Raw genomic sequence first — 9,560 nt, forward strand, 5'->3', positions numbered from 1 at the left:
CCTCCATTATAATTTGCAGAAAGGCCACTTTACAGATGCAGATAAAAAAGATTTTAGAGTCCGTCGGCACATCCAAAATGTTCCTAATCCATAGGTAAATCAATCAGTATATAAACTTTTTTGCAAATCATTTTTCATTTTGTGATGCCTAAGATATTTATACTTGTTTGCTAAAGAATTTAAGGCGTCCTAACGGACAAGCAGCAAGCACCACTAGTATGAACAATTAAATCATCACAATTGACAACCATAAACTCTCTTTCTTTTCGATTTTAGGTTTTATCTTTTTCATCATTAAGTCTAATGAGAAGGTTCTATGTTTAATATTTCTAATGAGAAGGTTCTGTGTTAATATTTTCAACAATAAAACATTAATAAACTTCTAAAATTTACCTGGGAATGGGATGCCAATACCATGACAAAACTCAGAAGAAACGCCGGCTACAGGGGCATCGAGGCAACGGAGAGCAGTGGCGGAGCAGTGCCAACGAGCGAGAGGGATCGAAGAGAGAGGGGGGGCTGTGGAGTGAGGCAACGAAAAGAGAGAGTGATTTAGGGATTTTTTAACCAAAATCAGTTACGTTTTTGGGGGAAAACATATTAAAAGAGATGAATAGAAACGACGTTGTTTAGTTTTGTTTTTAAAAAAAAGCATGTGAAGTGAAAAGAATTGGATTGCAACTGCCGGGTATTAAACCTGCGACCTTTTGGAAAATGTGAGCCCCTTTGACCACTAAGCCAAGTTGTTGACTTGTGTCAAGGGTGTTCAACATATTATATATATACATAAAACAAAAATTATCTCTATATAAACAGTATAATTTTCCGACAAGGGGGTTCGGATGAACACCCTTGCGCCCCTAAATCCGCCCCCGTCATCATGTATAGGCATTCTCTTACATCATCAACTTTACTTGAGTTTCAAAGTATACATTTGTTGATTTTTATTTGAAGGGGATATTAATCTATAACTTTTTCTCCTCATCAAATAAAACTTCCATTCTTTGAAACTTTTTTTTAAAAAAAAATAATCCTCATTAGTGCAGTAGTACTATGAGATTGGACAACACAAACTAAAATGCAAAATCTTACCAGACAAAAAGGTTGTTCAAATATTTTTCTTGATTAGCTTTTGTGCTTTTTTTTCCTTTGCTAATAAGTTTTAACTTTGCATACATTATACATATGATCTTATGGAGTATTTGATTGGGTTTATGTTAGTAGTGTAATAACATGCATTTTTCAGATGTTTCTCTTTGAATGAAAATAATTAATCATAAAAAAGGGATAGTAATGATATTTTGTAAATTCCGACAAGGATTTTTTTATTTTTTGGATTGACTTATGGGTCGTTCTCATTTTTACTCAAAAATAGTGGAGGAGACACATTCAATTAAGGGGTGTCGGACACCCCCTGTTGCTAGATAAAAGTTATTATTTTGTGTGTGTATATATATATATATATATATATATATATATATATATATATATATATATATATATACTATACTATATATACATCTTAAGTTTTTGATGTATTTAATTTTGTATATTTCATTATTCTTAGTGAAATTTTGGCTCCACCACTACTCAAAAGGTGAGGAGTTATTATTTTCCTATCCTAAAAGATTATGAGAGGTGAAGTGAAATTAATAGTAGAGATTTATAATTTTGAACCTACAACTCCATTTAAAGATGTATTACTATCACTTTTCTGTTTATTCTCTCTTTTCTGTTTATCTCCCTCTCCCCCCCCCCCTCCCCCTCCCCCCTCATATCTAACATTTCTTTCTTTCTGTCAATGCTGCGTCCTCCACCAGAAACTCCATCTCCGACGACTAGGTAAGACTGCCCTTTTCTCTATCTCTTCTCTCCTTTCTCTCTCTTGTCTCTGCCTCTCCACTTTTCTCCCAAACTCTCTCCCTTCATCTATCACACCAACATCTCGTCACCGATGCCGACCACCATCTCATCACCGGTGCCGATCAGTTGTTGCTAGTTCTACCACTATACACCGCCACGAGGCAAATCGCTTGCCAGATAAAGGCAGCATGCGTAAGATCTTTTATTTCTTACAATTTTTTCCCATTATTGTTTGAGTTTTAGTCTACTTATTGTTGTTTTCTTTACCATATCCAGAATATTTCTATAATTCATAATCTTCTCACTATTTTTCTTTATCTATTGCTTCCGTGACTTTAATTTTTGTCACGATCCAAATTTTATAATAGGACATGATGGTGTCCAACGATACTGTTAGACAAGCCAACACGTGAATCCCCAAATCAATTATCCATTTTAACTTTTAAAACCAGAAATTTTATTAAATAATTAAAATTTAATATAGAACACCTGAAAACATATGTATTTCTTTACCAAAATACTGAGTATGAGTAATACATAAAATAAAGTGATAATAATAATTGGTACAACTGTGGACATTCACTAGAAACCCCCAAAACCCGATGTTACAAGTGCATGAGCATCTACTAGGAAGTACAATACTAATACATCATCTGTCTGGAATAGGATATAGTAAATGAATAAGATGGGGACTCCATGTTGCAGGTCGTAACATGGAATGCAGCTCACCACAAAGTCTCCTCAGCAGCTGCGCATCTATGCCAAGAAGACCACCAAATGTACCCGTCTCAATACCTGCACAACCAGTGTAGAAGTGTAGTATGAGTATGTAAATCAATGCATACCCAGTAAGCACCTAGCATAACCCCGAAGAAGAAGTGACGAGGAGTCGACATCGACACTTACTTGGTCCAGTAAATCAAGTATAATAAATATAAAGAGGTACGTAGCATGGCAAGTAAAACAGTGAGAGCAAGTGTATATACATAATACGATTCTCAATAGAAGAGTAAATACGGAGTCCTCAATAACCAGATACTACCTCGAATAGAATTCATAATGGTCAACACCAAATAAAGGTCACATCTCAAGTCAGGAAGACTCATAAGTACATTGAATCCTTATCAATTATTACGCACAATTCTGTTGAGGCAAACGGCCCGATCCCATAAGAGTGTTTCATAGAACTGCCAAGGCGAACGATATGATCCCATAAGAATATGATACATGATACTGTCGAGGTGAACAACCCAATCCCATAAAAGTACTGTTGAGGCGTTCAGCCCGATCCCATAAGAATATGAAACTTTAACGGGTCACTGGCCCCACTTACGAATATACGTGTGAATTATGAAATTCAAGTAAACCTTTCTACGAATACACACAACACGGGAGAATCCGTAAGGGAAGTATAATTTCTATGGCTAATCAAGTAGCTCGTCAAGTATCTAAAATAGCAAGTCTGATACTTTATATGAGTCTAGTCTCACGCTAAAATATAAATCAAAGCAACTAAACATGCAAGGATAACTCAAGTAATACAGTTAAAACATGGCGTGACTCTAAGTCTACCCGGACATGATCAATAATATAGCATACGCACGGACACTCGTCACCTCATACGTGCATAGCTCCTATAACATATAGCACATAATGAATATAGCACCTACAAGATTAATTCTCCCTCACAAGGTTAGACACAAGACTTACCTCGCTTCAAAATTCGATAACCGGCTCCAACGCATCGCTAAAGCCTCAAACCAATGCCAAATGATCCGAAACTCATCAAAGAACATGCAAACCAATCATAATATACTCAAAGACTCATAGTTTAACAATTAAAAATAATTCCCAACTTCACACGAAAAGTCAACAAAGTCAACCTCCCGGTCCCACGTGTCCGAATTCCAAAACTTCTCGAAGATAAATATTACCCATAGCACCACAAACTCAAATATATAATTTATTCTCAATTCCATGTCCAATTTCTTAGGCAAAATCGAAAACTACCATTTCTAGGTTTCCTTCAAAAATTCCACAATTTCTACAAAATTTCATATTTAAATCCATATATAATCCATGTATTGCTATATCCTACACATTGATAAGCTTGGCTTCTAGCGTGGCCAATTGGCCGACGACGCGTATGAGGGCAGAATGGGAATACACGTTTCATTTGGCTTGCGCCAGCTATCTCACTGGGTGCTGCGACCGGGGCGGGGTGACCCATTTTTCATGTGTCAGCAGCAGAGTTTCCTAGATGTTTGTGGGATATATAAAGGCAGTGTAAATCTTTCTCTTTCATTCTAGGGTGTGTTACCAACATTAGTTCTTCCAAAATACTCTCAAACCCCCTTTAGAATTTCCAAAACAGTCTAAGGCAGTCGAAAGTGAATCTAATAGGATCTAGTGTGAAGGAGCTTGAAATCGTCACTAGAATATCTATTATCTCGTTATATTAATCTTGAAGATTCGTTGGAAGCAGAGTAACCATCATAGAAGCGTAGCTAGTTCTGCAATATGGTATGTAAGGCGACTATCTTTCTTGGAATGATTTGGTGTAAGTTTCTCTCCCTCTGAAGAATTTCTATGTTGAAAATTGGTTTTCTCTAATCCCTTCTCAATAATGATATCCCTATTCTTGTACATTCTTACCGGTGACTTCCCTTTAAAGTTTGAGATGTTCCCAGATAGTGTCTTGCGATCAAAAAACATGATTCTAATTCGTTTGAGTAAAATCTTAGTGTCTCTTGAAAACAACCATGCATTGCACTTATATGCATATGTAACTATTTTACTTTACTGAGCCGCGTTATAGACGGCAGGGTACGACACCTATTGTGCAATCACTGATCGGTTGGGTATGATGTGAGATGCTACCAAGCTCTTGTGTCGTCGGGTACAACCGAGTTCTCTATGAGTCCATGTACGGAGTGATGTGATATGAAAAATTACCAAACCCTTGTGTGGTCGGGTAAGACCGAGTCCTTTTGAGATCGGGTACCCCGAGTTTTGTTGAGATCGGGTACAAACGAGATCCTGTAACGACCCGGTCGGTCATTTTGAGTGTTGTAGCCCCGTTCACCCATCTACTGCCTATTTTATGCTCAATTTTTGATATGTAACTTGCCGGGGTAGTTAGTTTAGTTCCGGAGATGTTTCGAAATAAGTTGGGATACTTAGTCCCAAGGTTGGAAGCTTAAGTTGAAAAGGTTGACTGGATGATGACTTGTGTGTAAATGACTCCGGAATAGAGTTTTGATGGTTCTGATAGTTCCGTAGGGTAATTTTGGACCTAGAATTGTGTCCGGATAGTGATTTGGAGGTCCGTAGTTGATTTTGGCTTGAATCGGCAAAAGTTGAAAAAATGAAAGTTTGGAGAGTTGAGAGGTTTGACCGAGAGTTGACTTTGTGGTATTAGGGCTCAGATTGAGATTCCGAGAGTTGTATGAGCTCCGTTATGTCATTTAGGACTTGCATGGAAAATTTGACGTCATTTCGATTTGATTTGATTTGATATGTTTCGGCACGAGTTTTGAAATTTGGAAGATTCAAAGTTCATTAAGTTTGATTTGAGGTGCGATTCGTAGTTTTGACATTGTTTGTTATGATTTGAGGCCTCGAGTTAGTCCGCGTTATGTTATGGAACTTGTTGGTATGTTTTGACGGGGTCCCTGGGGCCTCGGGTGCGTTTCGGATGGGCAACGGGCCATTTTCTCCGATTTTGGAATGCCGATTGCTGGTGTCTGATGTTCTTCTTTGCGATCGCAAAGGTACAGCCGCGATCACGAAGGCTGTTTGGTGGCTGGTCCTTTTTCCTTTTCGCGTTCGCATTGTTTTGTCCGCGATCGTGTGCGTGTGCGTGTGCGTATGAGTGTTGCTTCTTCCGTTCGCATTTGCTCTTCCGTGTTCGCGTAGTGTTGACCCTACTGGGGAGGCCGACACTTTGTTCTTTGCGTTCGCATAGCTATGTACGCGGTCGCGTACTTTGAGGCAGTGATGAACCGCGTTCGCATTTCTTCTTCCACGTTTGTGTGGTACCTTTTTGTGGGGCAATGTCATTTCTTCTTCACGATCGCGTAGTGCATTTTTGGGGCAGTCATTGTTTCTTCCTCGCGATCGCATGTGTATTTTCGCGATCGCAATGTGCAAATACCTGGGCAACATATATTAATTCCCAAGTCGGGGGTTTTGTTCCATTTATCATCTTTTGAGCTAGAGACCTCAAAATTGAGCGATTCTTTGAGGGGTTCTTCGCGTGTTGGATTGGGGTAAGTGTTCTTCACCCGGAATTGATTATATTTCATGATTCCATCTTTATTTTTATCATTAAATTAGTGGTTTGAGTGGGGGGAAATGGGAATTTTGTGAAAACTTTCAAAAATACAAAATGATGTTTTAAAGGACGAATTGATATCGGAAATTGATAAATTTGGTATGGTTAGACTCGTATCGGAAGGGGTATTCGGATTTTGTGAATTTTATCGGGTTCCAAGGTATAAGTCTGGGGTTGACTTTTTGGGTTGACTTTTTAGTTTTTGTTAAAGATTGAAGCTTTATTATCCGGATTTATTTCCTATGGTTTTTATTGATGAGATGAAGTTATTTTGGCTAGATTTGAGCCGCCCGAAGGTTATTTCACACAAGAAGGTCATTTTAGAGTATTGGTCTAGCTTCTTTGAGGTAAGTATCTTGCCTAACCTTTTGTGTGGGAACTACCCCTAAGGATTTGAGTCACTTGTGCTAATTGTGTCATGTGAAGGCCGTGTACATGAGGTGACGAGTACGTACTCAGGCTTATTTGTGGGAACTTGACCGTTGTAGGCTCTTAGGTTATTTTGCTCAATTAAAAATGAAGTTGTCTTATCATGTCAAATCCTCTATTTACTAAATTTAACCTTACGTGTCTTATTTGGAATTGATTGATTTATGTTCTACCCTTGTTGCCAATTAAACTCTTATGTGCCTTAATTGAAGTTGTTGCCTCTTTTATCGTCATGTTGTCTTTTCCGTAATTGCTTAACCTTAATTGAAGTCATGTTGTCTTTTCCGTAATTGCTTAACGTTAATTGAAGTCTTGTTACCCCTTTTATTGTCGACTTATCCTTATTTGGAATCATTGATCCATGTTATCTCTCTTATCGTCGAGTTGTACCTATGTGGAATCATTGTTGCACATTATCACTCCCCTTGTTGAGTTATTCTTGTTGAGACCATTATTCTTTGTTGTGTCTTCTTTGTGAACTTGTTCTTCCGTTTCTTTGTGTTCTGAAGTTCTTGTGTTAATTTACTTGTCGTACTCTCGTATTATTGTTGTTGTTGATATTGTATTCAGTGTTGTTGAGCCAAGGGCTATGGGTGGTTATGGTATTGAAATATTTTTGAGTAAAAGTTGTGATATATGGGCACATGTGGTGAAAGACCTTATATTGTATTGTTATGTTTTGGCACACGTGATATTGTTGAGAGGAGTGTCGGGGTGTTCGCACGTGAGTTATCCGTGCTATTGTTGTTATTGATATTTGCACATGCAGCGTGACAAGGCGGGCTATATATGTGGGTTTGCGCATGTGGCAAGACAATGTGGGATTATTATTATGCGCGTGCGGTGAGACATGTCGGGTATTTACTTTATTATTGCACACATGGCGAGACAAGGTGGGCTATGTTCGGGATGATTTGTGATGACTTGTGATGGCCTGGGGGCCTTGTTATTGATAATATTTGTGTAGTGGTGTTCCTACCTTGTGTGAGGTATGCATTTTACATTTTGTTATGTTGTTTCCTATGTGCCATTCGTTGTCTCTACTCTTACATATTGACTCGAGTTGTGGTAGAACACTTACACAAGCATACACGTAATTAATCACCCATATCAGTTTGCGAAGATGAACCATGATGTCTATTGATCATTTACACATATTCTCGTATACTTGCATTCTGTGTGAGAGTTGTACTATTGGCACGTGAGCTATTCTTGCAGTTATAGGTTATTGTTATTACTGGCACGTTAGTTGTCTGTGCAGATACAGGGTATTAATGGTATTGGCACGTGAGTTATCCGTACGGTTGAAATTTGTAATATGGGCACAATATGCCAAGCGATTTGGGTTCGTGATTTGGGAACCGTGATTTGTGATTATGAGGTTTGGTACCTCGGGAAATTCTTGAATAAATCTTGTGTGAAAGCGGTTGTTCTTGTTGAGTTGTTACTTGCTTTCCTTTATTTAGTTTATCCGAACTTAAATTGTGTTCAGCTTACTCTACGGCGTACTACCTGTTTGTTCCCTGTTGCTAATTGTTATCACTAGTTCCCTATTATGAGTATTGTTTTGTTATTTCTACCATGCTTAGCTTTATAATGATATTGTTCCTTGTTAGTTTCACATATATACTTATACAGGTTATTAAGTCCAGTAGGTGTCTTGACTGTCCCTCGTCACTACTCCACCGAGGTTAGTCTTGATACTTACTAGGTACCGTCGTGGTGTACTCATGCTACGCTTTTTGCATATTTTTCTGCAAATCTAGGTACTCGGAGCTGTTGATCATTAGCTAGTTGATCGGGCATTGCTGTGGAGACTTAAGGTATACCTGTTGTCGCGTTCGCAGGCCTCGGAGTTACCTTCTGAATTTTACTTTGTACTGTTTATTTCTATTCCGGAACAGTTGTACTTAGAGATTTTTTAGTAAACTCAGTAGAGCTTATGACTTGTACTACCGGTTTTGGGATTGTTGGCTTGTATAGAAATTTATGTTTCATGTTTAATAGTTTTTTGTTGAGTTTTCCATTAATTAAGTAATTGTTAGGCTTACCTAGTCCCTAAGACTAGGTGCCATCATGACATCCTACGGAGAGAAATTGGGGTCGTGATAGATCCTCTGAGGCCGAGTACGATGTGATAATAAAATAAACTTTACTAAGTCCTCTACGAGGACGGGCACGATACAGATGATATGCCCCAAAGAGTGGCTAAGTAATATTTTATTATATCTAATGCATAATCTCCATGAGTGGCTTAACCTTCCATAAAGCATGCATACTTCTAAGTTTTATGGTTTCCACAGTTTACACCCCCGATGGCCTGTCTTCAGTATACGGGTTGAAAGCATGTATGCATATCTCTTATATCATGTCTTGGGTTTACATATCTTCTTAGTCTTACATACTCAGTACATTTTCCATACTGACGCCCCTATTTCTTTTGGGCGCTATGTTCATGCCCACAGATACAGAGAGGCCTGGTGATGTCCCTCCCTAGTAGGGTGTATGTCCCAGCTGTTGGTCGTTGCACTCTACTTCTCCGGAGTAGTTGTTCAAAAGCCGATAGGTACTGAAGTATATATGTTATAATCATTTGGGGGGGAGGAGGGGGGAGCGTTATTCCGACCAAGTTGTGTATATGTAAATTTCTTTTGGTACTCTTAGCGGCTTGCAGACTAGTGTTAGTGTTCAGTTGTATATAATGGTTAGTTATGACCTTGTTGGTAACCGTTATGAATATGTATAAAATGTCAATGTTTCTTTTACAAGTCAGTTGTACATATTTTAATTCTTGTATCAGTACATGGAGGCCTTGTATCCCCGGGTTTCATGGTTAAAAAGATGTAAAGCATGGACGTCGGTTCGCACGGACCTTTGGGTGTTATGTGCCGGTCGCGCCTCGCAAGGTTAGGGTGTGATAAACTTGTTATCA

General features: G+C 38.5%; 1 long non-coding RNA gene across 1 annotated transcript; it reads left to right on the plus strand.

Moving 5' to 3' along the window:
- The first annotated feature begins 1,773 nt into the window (after positions 1–1,773).
- On the plus strand, positions 1,774–8,599 carry LOC142166889 (uncharacterized). The gene is made up of 3 exons (XR_012697342.1): positions 1,774–2,055; positions 2,569–6,134; positions 6,479–8,599. It is a non-coding gene; the product is annotated as an uncharacterized LOC142166889 (long non-coding RNA).
- The last annotated feature ends 961 nt before the right edge of the window (positions 8,600–9,560 follow it).

This window comes from Nicotiana tabacum, chromosome 12, assembly GCF_000715075.1.
Source record: "Nicotiana tabacum cultivar K326 chromosome 12, ASM71507v2, whole genome shotgun sequence".
NCBI classification, from domain to species: Eukaryota; Viridiplantae; Streptophyta; class Magnoliopsida; order Solanales; family Solanaceae; genus Nicotiana; species Nicotiana tabacum.